The sequence below is a fragment of the Anomaloglossus baeobatrachus genome, chromosome 11 (assembly GCF_048569485.1).
Source record: "Anomaloglossus baeobatrachus isolate aAnoBae1 chromosome 11, aAnoBae1.hap1, whole genome shotgun sequence".
Lineage (NCBI taxonomy): Eukaryota > Metazoa > Chordata > Amphibia > Anura > Aromobatidae > Anomaloglossus > Anomaloglossus baeobatrachus.
The window spans coordinates 62,838,439-62,857,049 of NC_134363.1; the positions used below are offsets into that span (position 1 = coordinate 62,838,439).

At 48.2% G+C, this 18,611-nt stretch overlaps 1 protein-coding gene across 5 annotated transcripts in view; it reads right to left on the reverse strand.

Moving 5' to 3' along the window:
* PLEKHA4 (pleckstrin homology domain containing A4) overlaps positions 1-17,451 on the reverse strand; it is a 116,266-nt gene extending 98,815 nt beyond the window's left edge. For all 5 annotated transcript variants that reach the window (XM_075328544.1, XM_075328543.1, XM_075328545.1 and 2 more), the window contains exon 1: positions 17,215-17,451. The gene's annotated coding sequence lies outside the window, so the exon portion shown is untranslated. The remainder of the gene's footprint in view (positions 1-17,214) is intronic.
* Between the last annotated feature and the right edge of the window lie 1,160 nt (positions 17,452-18,611).

Consider the following 18,611-nt stretch of genomic DNA (forward strand, 5'->3'; position numbering starts at 1 on the left):
CCACCTGAGAGCTGCGGACACTCGTAACCAAGGTAAATATCGCGTAACCACTTATCTTAGTTACCCGATGTTTACGTTGGTTACGCGTGCAGGCAGCCCTGCTCCTAGCAGCTGCAGACACTCGTAACCAAGATAAATATCGGGTATCCAAGGCCGATGTTTACCTTGGTTACCAGCGTCTGCAGCTGTCAGAAGCCTCCTCCCAGTCTAGTTCCCCTCACTCCCGATCACATGACTCCAATGCCCACCCCTAAACATCCAGTGCAGGATCCTGCAAAATAACATATGCGTTTGCATACGTTATTTGCTGTAAAAGCAGGATCCGTACTTCCGCTAAAAAAACGTTTTCAGCGGATGTTAAAAAGACGTAGTGTGAAACCAGCCTTACATAAAGCTTAGGAGCCTTCCCACAGGGTTGGATGGCTCAGGGTAGGTAGGAAGGTGGCTATCACGAGGCATGGGACTTCCCCGGTCACGGAAGCCAGCTACCTGGGGGCGGCTTGCACTTGGGGTAGAAGTAGGAGCAAACGCACACAATCTTCAGTCAGTCTACCCGGGACACCAGTTCTGGGACACGACACCACCTCTTTCTTCTCTTCTCTTCACGGGGCCAGCGGCTTGCAGCAGAGCGCTCCGCCGAGTTCCCCACAGCTGGAAGGGTAACTCTGACAAAGGACTTTATTCTTTCAAACACCGGTGACTGCTTCTAACTTACCCGAGGTTGACGGGGCACATCACAGCGGGTGACTGATACTACCCGGGCGAGCATCACAAAGAGTGAGTAAAGACTCCTGGAACTGCAGCATCTGACTCGGACTCTTATTACCGGCGCTGCCGCCCCGCACCTCAGGCCATCACCATTACTACTCCCCTCATCATCCTCCCTGGGGCCTGCTCCACCTGTGGGGAGCGACACCATCTCTGCTGCTATTACATCCACCCCGAGGGACAGCGACTAATCCCTGGAGTCATGACATTCATACTACAACTACCACCCCTATCATCCTCCCTTCTTATTGGTGTACACCTCGGGACACGAAACTGGGCAGGCCACCATGACATCCCAGACCACCACACCAGCCCGGTGACAAGTAACTCAGGTATGAGACCCCGTGCCTGATTCAACCTGCCTCCTGGGAGCTATAACATCATTTCCCATAATGACTGGAGTAACACCTTGCACACCCCGACATCTAGCGGAACACCGCTTGGTTGGAGGACTACGTTCACATGCCAGTTAAGGTTAACTCAGTACCCAAGGTCTGGATGTAAGGATTCCTTCCTTCAGCCCCTATAGCCTGTCTGTTCGAGAATTGGCCTCTAGTTACAACTCTTACCTCATGTCTCTGGCTACCCTTGACAATTACACTATTTTGCCTTCTGTCTCCATTGCCACCAACTGTATGTGGCCTGGCCTTCAAGACTGACCAACTAGACGTTTATACCTTCACTGACTCCTAGAATGAACCGTCCTTTGCTAATCAGCCGACATCTCCCAGGGTGGGCTAGTCCGAACACTTAACAATTTCTGTCTGTCTTCAGTGGCAGGAGCATGGCCTCCTTTCTCCACTACCCTTACACCATAACGCTTGGCTTCTCATTTGTGTTCTCTATGAGAGCCACTGCTGGACTCTGCTAGTTGCGACTCGTCTTTTCAAAGAATATGAGGGGTGGCTGAATAATTCTCCTCCGTGATGACATGTCGGGGAGTCATGCGGCTCTCACACAGTAGACTGTCCACTGAAATAGGAAGGTCCGACCTAATGTGTATAGTGTTGTTTACGTTGCAATTATCAGTCGTTTAGGTTTCATAAATTCAGTTTATCTCCTGATATTAGTGTGTCCTGTATTCATGAGCGGAGACCCAACTATTCTGCTCAGAGAGGAGCCATGGCACATTAAGATCGAGACCCCTACAATGCTCCAAAACACCACAGTGCACAGATTTGCCAAAGGACAAGTAGCTGCTCCCATTTCTTCAAGATGGCAGGTGTGCTTGTGGAATTTGGAGATAAGAAATGTATACACAGGGAAGAAGAAGATTGTAAAACCTTTTTTAGAGAGGTTGCATAAGGTCAATGTAGATGGCAAATTCTGAGAACATATTCCCAACCAAATTACTATGCTTGATGCTAACAAATTTTGCCATTGTTCCCTTAATCTTCTTAAAAGGAAATCAGTCAAGGGATTTGTCACCTAATCAAAAGAAGCAAAATGGAGAGATGGAGACTCAGATTCCAGTGATTTGTCACTCATTGGGCTGCTTGCTATAGTTTTTCTGAAAATCACTTAAAAGCAGATTACTACTCGAGGACTAGTAAACCTGCTACCATGTAGTCCTCCATATTCATGATCTCTTTGTAACCCCATCCCCACTACAGTTTGGCAGCTTGCTGCCTATGCACAGTGTAAATAGAAAGCTGACAATCAGTGGTGTTGGGAGAGTTATACAGAGTTCAGTATTCAGAGAACTGTACACTGATGCCAGCTGTGATTTTTACAGAACCAGAGACTTACATTTGGTATTTTTCTTAAAGATACTGGTAAAACACAGTCATGTCTCGGTGATTATTGCTTGGACACATGGTCCGCAAAGAAAACAGACATGTGGACAGTTCCATAGACTATAACGAGTACACGTGAAACTCAGACATCTGACTGAGGCCACACAAACAGCGAGTGCTTCGGTGTATGAAGGAGTCAGGGGAGATTGCTGCCAACAGTTGCACGTGGCCCCCTAAGAACAATATGGCAGGACCTCCTAATTTCAGTCAGTGACCAGTTTCTACTCCGTTTGTGCCACACACATATTGTAGAAGTAAATCAGTGATGGTGGATTCAACAGAAAGTATTCTGACCAGATAAACACTGCTTGGCTTTGTGTCCTGACAAGACTGATAAAGACCCAAAGCACTATTTATAAAAGGAGCAAGGTGAGGAGACTGACCTTTGTAGCCATTGTGCTCTGTTCCTCTGACTCACCATCTGCTGATAAGACCACTCAGGCTAATAGGGTGGCTGAAAAAAAGCACAAGTCATATCTGTACCAACAGAAGAAGCTCACCAAAACTGGGAAGTGAAAATGGACATGGTTGCTCCCAAGTTAAAAAAAAAAAAAAATGAAATTAACTTGGCAGGCACAGGCCATGAACGGCAGACCAGACCAGCGGGTGGCCACGAGCGGCAGACCGGACCGGCGGGTGGCCACGAGCGGCAGACCGGACCGGCGGGTGGCCACGAGCGGCAGACCGGACCGGCGGGTGGCCACGAGCGGCAGACCGGACCGGCGGGTGGCCACGAGCGGCAGACCGGACCGGCGGGTGGCCACGAGCGGCAGACCGGACCGGCGGGTGGCCACGAGCGGCAGACCGGACCGGCGGGTGGCCACGAGCGGCAGGGCATGCAACATGATGCTATGGGGAAAAAAGAAGGGGAAAAAACCCCCAAAAAAACAAACAAAAAACGACGGGAGACATGTTCACTCCGCGCTGCTGATGAAGAGTTTGCAAGGGTCAGATTCTGGACACACCAGTGGAGATAAAAAAATAAATAAATATTCAATGTGTTTTAAAACAAGGAAACAAATCACAATTCTCTTGGCTGTGAAATGCATTGAATAAAAAAAATAAACAAAAACACTTATCTCCACTGGTTTGTCTTGGATCTTCCCTTGGAAAGTCTTCAGCAGCAGTGCGGAGTGAACACGTCTTCTGTCCTTTTTCTATCTGCAGCAACGGCTTCATTATTAAGCTCATGTCTTGTGTGTCACAACTTGTAGAGGTGAACGTATCTCTCTCATTCCATGTATACCAGATAAGACCCTATTTTGTGCCTTTCCTCTGTAGTGTTCCTTCATGATTCCATGGGGAAAGGAAAACACAGTCAACAGATTTATTGCTCATCTTGTAGCCAGTGAAGTAACCATATACTCATGTGATGTGAGTAAAGGTACCGTCACACTAAGCAACTTACCAGCGATCCCAACAACGATAGGGATCGCTGGTAAGTTGCTAGGAGGTTGCTGGTGAGCTGTCACACTGCGACGCTCCAGCGATCCCACCAGCAACCTGACCTGGCAGGGATCGCTGGAGCGTGGCTACACGAGTTGCTGGTGAGCTCACCAGCAACCAGTGACCAGCCCCCAGCGCCGCGTGGAAGATGCTGCGCTTGGTAACTAAAGCGGGCTTTACACGCTACGACATCGCTAATGCGGAGTCGTTGGGGTCACGGAATTTGTGACGCACATCCGGCCGCATTAGCGATGCCGTTGCGTGTGACATCGATTAGCGATTTTGCATCGTTGCAAAACAGTGAAAAATCGCTAATCGGCGACACGGGGGTCCATTCCCAATTATCGTTACTTCAGCAGTAACGAGGTTGTTCCTCGTTCCTGCGGCATCACACATCGCTGCGTGTGACGCCGCAGGAGCGAGGAACGTCTCCCTACCTGCCTCCCGGCCGCTATGCGGAAGGAAGGAGGTGGGCGGGATGTTACGTCCCGCTCATCTCCGCCCCTCCGCTGCGATTGGGCGGCGGTTCAGTGACGTCGCTGTGATGCCGCACGGACCGCCCCCTTAGAAAGGAGGCGGTTCGCCGGTCACAGCGACGTCGCCGGACAGGTGAGTATGTGTGACGGCTCTGGGCGATGTTGTGCGGCACGGGCAGCGATATGCCCGTGTCGCGCAACAGATGGGGGCGGGTACGCACACTAGCGATATCGGGACCGATATCGCAGTGTGTAAAGTAGCCTTAAGGTAAATATCGGGTAACCAAACCGATATTTACCTTGGTTACCACTGCACGGAGCTACACGTGCAGAGAGCAGCGCACACTGAGCGCTGGCTCCCTGCTCTCCTAGTTACAGCACACATCGGGTTAATTACCCGATGTGTGCTGCAGCTAAATGTGCACAGAGCAGGGAGCAGCGCACAATGCTTAGCGCTGGCTCCTTGCTCTCCTAGTTACAGCACACATCAGGTTAATTACCCGATGTGTCCTGCAGCTAAATGTGCACAGAGCAGGGAGCAGCGCACACTGAGTGCTGGCTCCTTGCTCTCCTACTTACAGCACACATCGGGTTAATTAACCCGATGTGTCCTGCAGCTAGCTACATGTGCACAGAGCAGGAGCCGGCAGCACAGGCAGTGAGAGCGGCGGAGGCTGGTATCGAAGGTAAATATCGGGTAACCAAGGACAGGGCTTCTTGGTTACCCGATGTTTACATTGGTTACCAGCCTCTGCAGAAGCCGGCTCCTGCTGCCTGCACATTTAGTTGTTGCTGTCTCGCTGTCACACACAGCGATCTGTGCTTCACAGCGGGACAGCAACAACTAAAAAATGGCCCAGGACATTCAGCAACAACCAACGACCTCACAGCAGGGGCCAGGTTGTTGCTGGATGTCACACACAGCAACATCGCTAGCAACGTCACAAAAGTTGTTCGTTAGCAGCGATGTTGCTAGCGATGTTGCTTAGTGTGACGGGGCCTTAATACTGTACAGACAGTAATCAGTATAATTAGGCTGAAAGTCAGTGTCTCCGGGTATGGATGAAAATTGCAAAAAAAAAAAACAAACAAAAAACTGTAGTCCAGCCTTTGCCAAATATTTGGGTATATGGTTAGTCCGCATTTCCAATTTGTTCACACACACACACACACACACACACACACACACCTTGAAAGCTTACACATGTATGGGACAATTAAGCTTCATGGATCAATGTGATGTCCAAGATAAAAAATAAAACACTGAACAGGACTAGGAGGAATCCTACGATATCAAAGGGTTCAGGCAATGGCCTAAAACGTATGGGTCCCTGCCCGACTGACGGTCGGTAGAGATGTGGATCGCGCACGACTGGAGATTACATTATTCTCCAGGAAGTAAACCACCGGCCAACATGTCAGCTGGTGGCTCTCATATAGAGGACACAAGAACGCTGGGACGAATGTGCGCTCCTGTGTATGGAGAGGCGGCTGCTAGTCAAAGGATTTGCCAAAAGCATCAATCTCCTGAAAGCAATCATGTGTATGGGGGGGTACTTTGGTAAACTAAAACTTGGTCTTATCTACTCCCATTGCCTACATTTCCCATATCAGACTTCTTGTCCTGAGGACAAACATTTTGATAACAATGGGTTCCATAAACCCTTTTGTTACCTAGATAAGATTTTATTTTTTTCCTTTGTATAACAGAGAAACCCATTAATTTTGATCGGATTAGCTGAAAGCAGAGGTAGTGCCCTATAATTTGCCTTAATTTAAAGGGGGTGTTTGATACCTAACAATTGATTACCTCTCCAGAGGTTAGGTCTTTAGTAGGCCTCCTTCAGACATCTAGGATTCTTCTCACATGTAAATTGCACCTTAGTCTTTAATGGCTATGGATAAAACACATATGTGATTCATGGACGTCTGAATAGAGGCCTAGAAATCGTTGGGTGTCCCTCACCCGGTAGCTCAACCAATCAGCGAAAATTTGCTCCAGCCAGATATGAGCGATATAGGTGATGGGACACAATTAGGCCCGTATATTGCCTAGTGTCTTCTGCCAAGTATTGAATCAAGGTGTCTTCGTAACAGATATTTCAGTCTCAGGCATGAATGGCGGAGATAAAAATACTCCTTTAAAGCCTCTAAAAAGTTGCAAAGTAAGCAGAAGGGATTTCGATCCTACCATGCATGATCCATTTACTGGGCTTTCATATGTAGCAGAGGAGCATCTACCTCTCTCAAGCATCAGGGCCGGGCCAAAGTAGCTATATCTGCACCACTAATCTGCCACGGAAGAAAGAAAAACTATCAAATATAAAAAGTGTTCCCGACAATATAAACCATTCCTCGGCCATCTAGCAACTTACAACAACCAGTTATATAAAACTACATGTCCTAGTTACCCTGACAGCTGTGGTTTTCATATTGTGGACTGATCCCTATGCAGTGGTCATTTTGAGATGGTTCCCACATTCCATACAACTCCCCGGTAAGGTATTGTTTTGAGTCAGGGTTGGGTTAGTAGAGGTTTTTATGTTGTTTAAATTTGCTTCCAATACAAACAGAAATCAGCATTCATAGGAAACCCATAAACCCAAACAGACCTAGGGCAACACAAAGCCTTCCAGGGGTTACCTCCGGGTGGCTGGTAGATATCATGGTTTTCTGGAAGCCCCCTACTGTTGTTTTGTTACGTCTACTCCTTGTAGACAATGAGCTTCTCTAAATAAAACCAAGTGGTCGTTTCCACAGACCTTAACGAGTTGAGATTTCTAAAGCTGCATTTACACAAATATAATCACGATCCAGTGTTCTTAAAAATGCTAATTTCACGATTATCTTGTAGACAGGCTGCCGAACACCTGATGAATGAGTAAAATAATCTGTTACACTAAGCGTAAATAGGACTTGTGCTGCCGAGAACTGTGGTAGGCCATATGCGCTGAGCATACGTGAGCATCGTTTGCTTTTGTCTGCTTGTGTTTATAGGCATTTATAATGACCGCCGAGTTCACTAATTGATGGTTGTATCGTGTTGCTGTGGTAACGGTCTTCAAAGCTCCTTACATCTCCTCAAACTTTTCATTACTTACATCAACTCAATTATCAAGAAATTACAATTTCAGGATAAAGAGATAAGTACACGTTTATACCAGTCAAGTCTTGTCTGGTCACTATGCGACTTCAGAATCCTTACAGTGTGTGCACTGCACTGTCAAGATTCTCCCGTGTTGAGGCAGACAGTCACCTGATTGCACCTATGTAATTTGCATACATCAGTTATGTGCCGACTAGACATGCATGACTTCACTCGATTCACTTGTACTGAGTGAGGCTGAGAAAGTCTAGTTGGAATGTGGCGGAAAGTATAGAAACTTACACTTGAGGTCACTTGATCACTAACTCTCTGTCTCAACACTGGAGAATCCTGACAGTATGTGCGGTCATGCGCAGTATGAAGCCAGGTGTACGCGTCCCGGCTTCAGAGAGGTGTACTGCGCATGACTGGAAGTGCCAAGCAATTAGAAGCGCCGTCACAGCAAACAAAAGTACACGCGTCGCCGCTGGTGACGTTGAATTGAATAGCATGTTAGTATACCCCTGTGGGCATGCTAACATGCTAAGAGGGTGGACAAGTGTACCGCCCCGCGGCCTCGGCTGCGACTGCAGAGCCGCTCGAGTGTCGGTGGCTCGAGCGCCTCCGGACCCGGGGGTCACGACGCTCTGGAAGGGTGTAGTGGCGGTGCATGCAGGGGGTGGTTGTATTGTAAAGTTCGTGACGCCATCCACGGGTTGTGGTGATGGTGGGCACCACCGCTGAGCTAAAGGTACGGGGACTCCCGGGAGCGGTGTAGGGGCGCAGCTAGGTGTTGACCCCTCCGTGGGTAGGGGATGTTGGTCCCGGGGCACGGCTGGCGAGGGGCCGGGGTGCAGGGCGCAGTGTGACGGTGCAGCGTGTTGCGGTGCCTGAGGGAACTGGTGTACTCACGATTAAACCACACAGAGTCACTGGTAAACCAAACGGGGTGACGAACGGGGCCCGCAGCTGGCTGCAGTTTCTCCAGATAGGTTGGTAATGTCCGCCTTTCTCCTGCACCTGTATGTGATCTTGGCTACTGTGCCTGAGCACTGGTAGCCCACTCCCCGGCGTATGTGTCGTAGGAGCCCGCAGACGCTGGCCCCTTGGATCTCTGGCCTCTGGTGGTGGCTCCTATCCGGATGGGTTGGGCTGTTGCCTTCAATTGGGACTTAGGTGGGAATGAACCTCTGAGGTCCAGACTGCAATCAATTGATTTGACTATGGTGGTGGCTTATAGCCTAGTTCGGGGTCTGAGTACCCTGCCTGGTGCTCCGGTATCCAGTTGGCTCCCCGGTTCGATTCCGGCGGGCCACTACCCTGTCCCTTACGGTTCCACTGGTCGTATTCCCGGTCTCCTGCAGGCGGCCACTACAGTCTACCTGCCTGACTGATCTGGGGTCCCAGGCTCCAACCCAGGCCCCAAGCAGAACTGACTCCGCTCACGCCTCTCTCCACACTCGATCTCTCTAACTGCTTGTGTTTTCCTGCCTCAGGTCAGCAGATCAGTGTCTATCTGCCTGACTCCGCCCACCTGGTGTGCCTGTCTGACTCTGAGGGAGGCAATCAGGTCTTTTGGTTGACTGATGGTACCTTACTGGGGTGGGGTATATGTGGTGAGTGTAATGACCTGTGACCCCTGGGGTGTCCAGGGCATCACACTAGTCAGGGGATAACACGCCCTTGGAACTAGTCCCTGCGCTCATTAGCATATCATAAAAGATCTTTATAAATACTTTTTTAAAGATCTCTTTATCTATGCTAGTGTATACAGGGACGGTTAGGCAGGGATTAGTAAAATGCATCCAGAACTGCTTGTGGTTCTGGGTGCATATTGAACCAGACAAGTTCCCTTTAAATGGAATTGTCTTTATAAATCAAATTGTTAGAGGTTATCCGAGTATCTGCCATCACTTTGTGTGACTACAGACTTCTGAATCCTGGCAGAGCAGCGCACACTGTCAGGATTCTCCAGTGTTGGGGCAGAGAGCTGGTGATCAAGTGACCTCAAGTATAAGTTTTCATACTTCCCACCACATTCCAACTGTATATTGCAATTGACAGGTTCCCTTTAAAATGGAATCTGTCAGTACAAAATGACTGTTCAAACCATGCACAGACACTCTGTGCACCCTTGTATCATCGTTGTCACATGAATTTCCAGAGGATTGGAGAAAGAAGAAAAATAATTAGATCCTACATGCAAGACTATTCCTAGTGCACAGTGAAAGGGGTAGTGCACGACGGAGACTTACTAGAGCCATTATTAGAGTTGAGAGAGTACCTAACTATTCACACTCGCTATACTCCTAACGAGTACTGTCCAATACTCGCGTATTTGTTCAGAATAGTGTCTGCAATGCAAGTCAATGGGGAAAAACTCAAAGTAACAAGTAACCCGAATGCCGTACTATTCTAGCGAATAGTGCGGAATTCAGGTTACTCTTTTCATTGAGAGTATTCCCCGTTGACTTGCATTGCACACGCTAATAGGAATACATACGCGAGTATTGGACAGTACTCGTTAGGAGTATAGCGAGTTCGAATAGTTAGGTACTCGCTCGACTCTAGCCATTATGTCACGCACTGGCCCACTGATACTAGGTACAGAACAATTTTTTAGATTATCCAGGCTTAACCCCCTGAAGTTTTTTGTGTTCTACATATTTCTCTGGAACTGTCTGCAACAAGCTGGATATATATGCTGGACGGATTTATGCAGACTGGACAGTGACATTCATGCAGGACAGAAGCCCGCCATACACATTTGATGACCGTCAGTTGACGGACGCTCAGACGATCCTTCATCCGAAAACCATCTCGGCCATCTCTCCCATACAGAGGGGAACTTGTTCGGCCAAGCCGCTAAGAAACATCTCTGCCAGCGGCTTATCGCTGGTAGAACAATGACCTGCAATCCGAAATCAGTCATTCCCAATTGATGTCTTTCCTGACAATCAGTCGGCTGGTCCTTCATACAAAAAGAGTGTCAACCAAACCTTTCGATATAGGTTTAATGTGTATAGGGGGACTTTGGAAATATCCCCATTGTCAGTGGTTAGCGCTTGCAGTGTTGGGTTCTCTGGTATCTTATATTTCGAGTAGTGACTTATCTCAAGAAGAACAAAAGAATCGGCAGTCTGAAATTGGACATGTCAGAACCTCATCTCCCTAGCATCATCTGTCATGGCCCCCATACACAGTGGGTTGGCTGATCCACTCTATATTGGTGGGTTCAGCTATTATTTTTTAACTACATATTGGGGTGGGAAGGTAATGCAAGAAGAGGTTGACAATTTCTTAAAAATAGTCCTAATTCTATGATTTCGTCCCACTCTCCAAAGATACACCGATAGGGAATGTGGATTGAACCCCAATGGGGACATTGAGGAGAATATCTGTAAAACGCTGCCAAATTTATGTCGCTATATAGGAGACTTAAAGTGTACATAATATAAATATATTTTGGGAAAATAGATATTACATGACTATCATTAGAAGGGATTTTTACCAAAATTGCCCATAAATCATCGAGAAACTTTAGACTAGAACCCATACACCAGAACTTTTTTTTCGTAAGGCTTCAATTATTTTCTATAACTTTGCCAAGAAATGCTGGACTCGTGTTTACAAGAAAATAGAAGAAATTTAGTCTTACCGAGAAACGGATCAGACTTTATAAGCCACTTATGATGAAGTTCTGATTTCCTTCGCCATTCTGCAGTCCGCCAATTAATAGTCCAATACCACAGGGTCTGTATATAATTGGTGGTGCAGCGGGATTATCGGGTGGCGGTGGCGGCGGACTCCTGGATGTTTACTTTGTATCATTTCCCTTCTTGTGTATTAAATAGACTGCTACACGGATTAGAATCTGCCTCTCGTTGGAGGACACTCCTCTGTTTGCCCGTGGGACATGTCTGTTAACACACCTTCTGTGATTTACTGATGACACAGGCTGAATCATAATGCTCGCTCTGTTATCATACGTTATCATTGGAGGGGTCAGAAAAACAACGTTAAATCATTTCCAGCTGGAGATTAAAAGTATTAAAGGGAATTTAACAACGAGTTCTCAAACAGACAGGGTGATTTTTTTTGTCTTTTCCATTTATGGAGTGCACAGATCACTATAAAAAAGTCCATATAAAAAAAATATATTTTCTATATTTGGTGGTTACATGATGAACTATGACTGGTGTGACAGGACCTCCCAAATATGACACACACTATTCATACCGAAGTGTGATGATTAGTGATGAGCGGGCACTACCATGCTCAGGTCTAGTAACTAGTGATGAGCGAGTGTGACGCCCTGGACCCCAGGGGTCACAGGTTACTACACAACACCATACACCCCCTTCCCTGGACAGGTCACACCAGTCAAACATTAAATCCTTGTTGCCACCCGCTGGGGTTGATGTTCACACCAGGTGGAGCGGAGCCAAGCGGTTGGCCCCACCCACCGAGGAGTTCACAGCCTGGAGGCGGGAAAAACATGGTCAGTTAGTCCAGTGGTGGTCAAAGAGTCCAGTCCTGGGCAGGAGTGAGGAGTAAGAACTGTGTGTCTGGGTCAGAGCCCAGGTACTTCCAGCAAGGTCGGCCGATGGTGGTGGCCGTCTGCAGGAGTTGGCGAAGATCAGCGGAACCGTAGGACCAGGGTCAAGCGTTGGCCCGCCGGTACCGAACCGGGGAGCCGGTTGGAGCCAAGCACCAAGCAGGGTACTCAGACCCCGACTAGGCTTAAAGCAAACCTCTAGTCAAATTCTCTGATTGTGGTCTGGACCTCAGGGGTTCATTACCAACCAAGTCCCGATTGAAGGCAACAGCCCAACCATTTCGGATAAGTGCCACCGCCAAGGGCCAGAGATCCAAAGGGCCAGCGTCTGCGGGCAAAGGGGCTCCCCCGGCACATATACGTCGCGGAGCGGACTACCGGTGCCCAGGCACTGGAGTCAACATACAAACACAAGTGCAGGGAAACGACAGCCACCATCAACCCATCCAGGGAAACACTGCAGCTGGCTGCGGGGCCCATCCATCCAGCCATTTGGTTTACCAGAGACTCTGTCCATCTGTGTCTGAGTGAGTACACCAGTGCCATCCGGCACCACGCCGCGCTGCACCGCGACCCTGCACCCTGCGAGCCCTCATCCTACGGGAATTCAACCCGCCACCGGGCCCCGGGACCAACAGCCCCTACCCCGGGACCAACACCTAGCTGCTCCCCGCCATCGCTCCCGGGAAACCCGTCACCAGCAGCGGTGGTGCCCACCATCACCACAACCCGTGGGTGGCGTCACGAACTCTATTCATCCCAAATCCCCTTTTCACTCGTGGGCGAGGAGCGCTGCTCGAGCTCCGGGTCCGGCCCCGCTCGAGCCACCGAGGAGAAGGCACTGGATCCGGGCGCGATTTCCCCGAGCAGCCCCCGCGACGGGGAAGCTGGCCTCCGCCCTCGACACGAGCACTTCTGTGCTCCGATGCTCGGTACTCATAACTAGTGATGAGTGAGCACTACCATGCTCCGGTGCTCGTAACTAGTAATGAGTGAGCACTACCATGCTCGGGTGCTCCGTACTCGTATCTAGTGATGAGTGAGCGCTACCATGCTCGGGTGCTCCGTACTCGTATCTAGTGATGAGTGAGCACTACTATGCTCATGTGCTTGGTACTCGTAACTAGTGATGAGCGAGTACTACCATGCTCGAGTGCTTGGTACCGGTAGCAAACAGTTGGTGCTTGGATAGGCACAACTAGGCTACCGAGTATAATGTAAGGCAATGGGGAATTTGAGTATCTTAAGTTCCTCATTGACTTCCTTTATACTTGGTACTCTAATTGCTCCCATCTGAGCATTAACTGGTAATTACGAGTACAGAGCACCAGAGCATGGTAGTGCCCGCTCATCAGTCGTCACGAGTACCGAGCATAGTAGTGCTCACCCATCACTAGTTATGAGCACAGAGCACCCGAGCATAGTTGTGCTCACTCATCACTAGTTACAAGTACTGAGCACCCGAGCATGGTAGTGCTCGCTCATCACTAGTTACGAGTACTGAGCACCCGAGCATGGTAGTGCCCGCTCATCACTAGTTACAAGTACCAAGCACCCGAGCATGGTAGTGCTCGCTCATCACCAGTTACGATTACTGAGCACCCGAGCATGGTAGTGCCCGCTCATCACTAGTTACAAGTACTGAGCACCCGAGCATGGTAGTGCTCGCTCATCACCAGTTACGATTACTGAGCACCCGAGCATGGTAGTGCCCGCTCATCACTAGTTACAAGTACTTAACACCTGAGTATGGTAGTGCTCGCTCATCACTAGTTACTAGACCCGAACATGGTAGTTCTCGCGCATCACTAGTGACAATTACATGATGGGTTGTATAGGACTAGAAAAACATGGCTGCTTTCTTCCGCCCCCAAAAATGCACCATCCAGTCTTGAGTTTTGTCTGATATTGACACACAACTCCATTAAAGTGAATGAGCCGAAGTTTCAATAATACACACGTGGATAGGTGGTTGCATGATTTGGCTCCTTTCCTACGTAGTGAAAAAGCAGGAACTTCCCTCCCATTTACTGGCATTTTATAGGGCCAGCATAGTCCTATGAAAAATATCCAGATAAACTGACAAGAGTTGCCAGTTTGAGATTAACAGCAAGGGAATTTATGCTACGAATGTAAGCGGGTGAGATGTGTGGGTCCCCTGCACCTTATTCACAATTATATCTGCAGTGATGCATAACGTTGCGAACATCACTGCAAAACCTCCTGTGCGGGAGGTCCACAGCCTTAGGCCCCATTCACACGTCCGTGAAAATCACGCACGTTTTTTCACGGTTGTGTCAAAGGTGCGTATTGCCCTCCGTGTGCAGTGTTAATGGCACATGTGTGTTCTCCGTGTGCTATCCGTGATAACACACAGAGAATGGAAACTTTCTGCTCACCTGTCCCTGGCGTCGCTGTCCGGTGCGCTGATCTTCGGTCTCCGGTCTCGACGACTCCCTGCTGCTTCCGACCCACAGTGGAGTGAATATTCATGAGCATAATGAGCTGGGGTCGGAAGCAAGTGACAGCAGTGACAGAGACAGCAGTGCTGGAGAAGGTGAGTATAGAAATTCTTTTTATTTCACAGGCACGTGTGTTTTCTCCGGTGCGTGTCACACGGATCACATCCGTGTGGTACATGTGACACCCGTGATGCCGGAGAAAAATGGACATGTCTACGTGTCGAGCCCACGGGCACACGTATGCTCCACATGTACACGGTCCATGGCAAAACACAGACGTGAGCACAGACCCATTGATTTTAATAGGTCTACGTGTGCCCGTGTCCCCAGCACGTGAGGAAACGGACCAAACATGTACCGGAGACACGGATGTGTGAAGGGGGCCTTAATGTCAGAATTCAGCCATGTAGTTCTAATCCTGTACAACCTCAGGGTGCATAGATGTGTTATTGATATGCAATTGTGACATATTCAGTATTGAGTGAGTATTGGCGCCACATACAGAAATCTCCGCACTTGCAGCCATAACAGCTGTCAGAGCGGCTATTAATGGTCGTCTGAGAAAGGTTCTGCTGCACTGAAGGCACTTGGTCAAATCATCAAGATTTGCTGCTGGCAGCTCCTTGTGCATTTGTTGACCAATATCCAAAGATGCTGTAGACCACTTAAGTCATACAGGCTACTCATAGTTGCGTGAGCCACATGTTGCGTTGTGAAAAAACAGCTCCTGGTTCCACAACGAAATTGGCCAGCAATTGCATAGGGAGCTGCCAGCAGGGGATCTTGATGATTTGCCCAATTGCATTCAATGCAGCAGAACATTCCTCATTTACTCACTAATAACCTCAGTGATCGCAGCCAAGGTTGTAAAGTGCTCGGATTTATGCACATGGGTCATACTCCACACTGGATAAATTAAGAGCTTTTCAAAATTTGGTTTCCATTTTTTTTTTTTTTTTATTATTTCCATTTCATTGACCTGTCTAACCATCCTGTGATGTCAATGACTTTTCCTTATTGGTGTTGCACTTCCAGTGTTGAGGCGGACATATCATTGGTGCAACCGGGGGCCCAAGAAGTCAGGGGACCATTTTGACCTCCAAAGCAGGTGGAATTGGGCATTTTGATGAGTTCTTGGGGTGCATAGGGCTCATATTCTGTTCTTGTACAGGGACCTCTTGTCTGGTGTCCACCGGTGGGATCACAGATGGGATTTTTAGCAGCCCTTTTGATTTGATTCCTCTCGAGGTAAAAGAATTAAACATGTCCGACAGCTGCTTATCTCCTATGATGATGGCGATGACATGTCGCCACAGTGTGAACACTACATGGGGTTTATTTCCTAAATAATTGGAATGTTCTATAGTTGGCCATTAATATTAATTCAGAGTTGTCCCCATTGACAGTTCGGAGCATTGGGGAAGCACCAACTGCAAGTTCAGTCCTAAGAAAGCGAAGCGAGCAGGTGTGCCAAGTGCCACAGAGGGAACAAAGCGCGCACTATACTCCTATCCACACCACCTTTATTAATCTGACAGTCAGTCCATTCCCTTAACTCTTTGGGTGCTGTATACTGGATAGAAGCACAACCAAGTCCCAAAAAGTTAGCGAGAAGCGTGCGGCGCCCTGTCTCCGAGCATGTGTGCCCCGGCTAGCTCCATGGCTTGTTTACAAACCCTGTTGCTATATTAAGTGAAGGCAGGGCCTGCCCCAGAGCCTGGTGCCATACGTCGCAGATGTGCGCCTGACTGTCTGCTGGAGCTAACAGGGGATTGTCACTTGTCCATGTGGAGGCTATTGCAGACATGCAGCGTAATCCCTGCAGGGCCAGTCAGGTCTCCCAAAAATCAATGCGATTCAGAGACCTTAAATCCATTTATATGGGATGCAAACAGTAAACTGCACAAAACAAAAACCATACAAAATAGAGATTTATGGACAGCGGCGGCGTGTCTAAAATAAGTATGTACACACTGATCATCTGTAATGAGACGTTTCTTGGCACAAAAATGCAACATGTGAACACAGCCTAAAAATACACTTAATTATAATCTCTAGATCACAAAAGGCTACTATCGTAGTGGTAAGAGCTTGTTCACACGTCTTTTTTCCCCTTGAAAAAACCCCAACAGAATGGAATTTACTAAGAAAAACTATATTGAAAAATTGCACCTGTTCTGTGTTTTAGAGCCAAATACTTTTGTGTGACTGAAGCCCAAGCATAAGGTTCTGTGATTTCCATTTCAATAACTAAAATAATCACATCAGAGATGGATTGGTTGTGTTTCCACATGTGCCGTTATGATACATTTGTGACGGAATCCGCAACGGAATGTCCAACACCGGACCAAGAGCAGATCACCGGCACCGGCTTTGCACCCGAGTGTATCTTTGTAGGGTTATCCCTCCATTCTGAGCTGGGTTCACCATGATCCAATATTAAATAGTTACAATGTCCCTTGTGCAACTAAGTTGCCAATAAACCCCAATGTGAAACTCAAGTGCCAATGATCTACTTTGTAACAGTTCACATGGTGGTCACATGTGCAGGCAGGTGGTGCTCTTGGCTTACACAAGGGGTGCAATGTCTATCAATAAGCTGAGAGTATGTTGTCCTTCTTACCTGGGGTGTGTGGTGTGGCCGCCTGGTCTTCTACTGGGTCAGAGGAGCTTCCATTAGTTCGACCTTTGGTTCCTCTCAGTAGATGTCTTCTCCTGCCTCCTCACCATGCTGTGTTTACTTTCCCTGCCTGCCTTACTTCCTTTCCTCCTCTTCTCCTTCCTCTCATTCACTTCCAAACTACCTAGATGTGCTCAGTCCTTGTTCCCTTCTCCCTCTCTGTCTGCACACCTCCCCCCCCACGCCTCTCCCCTTCCACAGAGCTGGAGGCAGGGTCTCCCTAGAACAATTGAAGGCCCAGCCTCTAGGAACTCCCAGATTCCAGAAGGCAGGATTCGGTTTCTGCCCGTCCACTCCCACCCTCCTCGCCTGTTGATTCCAGACCTGTCTCAGGAGGCAACAAAAAATGCCAAAATATAAGAATATCTCTAGTTATTTGCATCAAGCGGTTTTACATTCCTGGTAATAGGAGAAACTCTCCCGGACTTTACGTTTGTGGGATTTCTCCGGAGGGTTCTGTTCGTTACCTCACTCCTATAACCTGTGTCTGGCTTTATCTTCAGCCGAGAGGAAGGAAAGCCAAGACGTCTGAGCTCACACTTTTCCATTCATCCAGCTCACATAGCAGGATGAGCCGGAATGGCCGACTTGACCACACTTACCGTAGGTTTCCTTCACCTAGAATTTTTTTTTCTGGCTCGTAAAAAAACCCAGAATTTTACGCATTTTTTTTAACAAGTGTTTTCTTTCTTGTTTTTTTTTCCCCCTATTGCATTTCAACAAAAACCTTTATAAAGGGTTTTTTTTTTGCGATGACTAAAGGCCCCGTCACACATAGCAATGTCGTTAGCGAGATCGCTGAAACGTCCCAGGTTTAGTGACGCAACAGCGGCCTCGCTACGTGTGACACATAGCAGTGACTGGTCCCCCGCTGCGATATCGTCGATCGTACCTGAACGTCCTGGTTCATTTTTTGATCGTTGCTGTCCCGCAGGGCAGCATGCATCGCTATGTTTGACGCCATAACAACGACGAGCGACGCGGGCGTGTTTTTGCTTTGCCTTTTCAACGCCCCCTCAGCTCTGATTGGTGGTCACAACTACGTTATGATTGGGTGACCTTGCCATAAAGAAGGCAACGTAGTAACGCTTCCATCCTTTGTTCCTGAGCGCGTGCAGGTCAGCTATCAATTATATGCAATCATAACCATATTCTGCATTGTGCTCATGCTGTGCTTTCCGCTGTGCCCATTTTTTGCGCGTGTGGCAAATTTATTTATTTTTTTCATGGCACGCTCGTCAATGGACTGGAACGCAGTTTTCCATGACATTTAACATGTACAGTTATAATAATCGCGTTATTGGTGAAATGGAGGTATAATACGATCCACAGATAAGCAC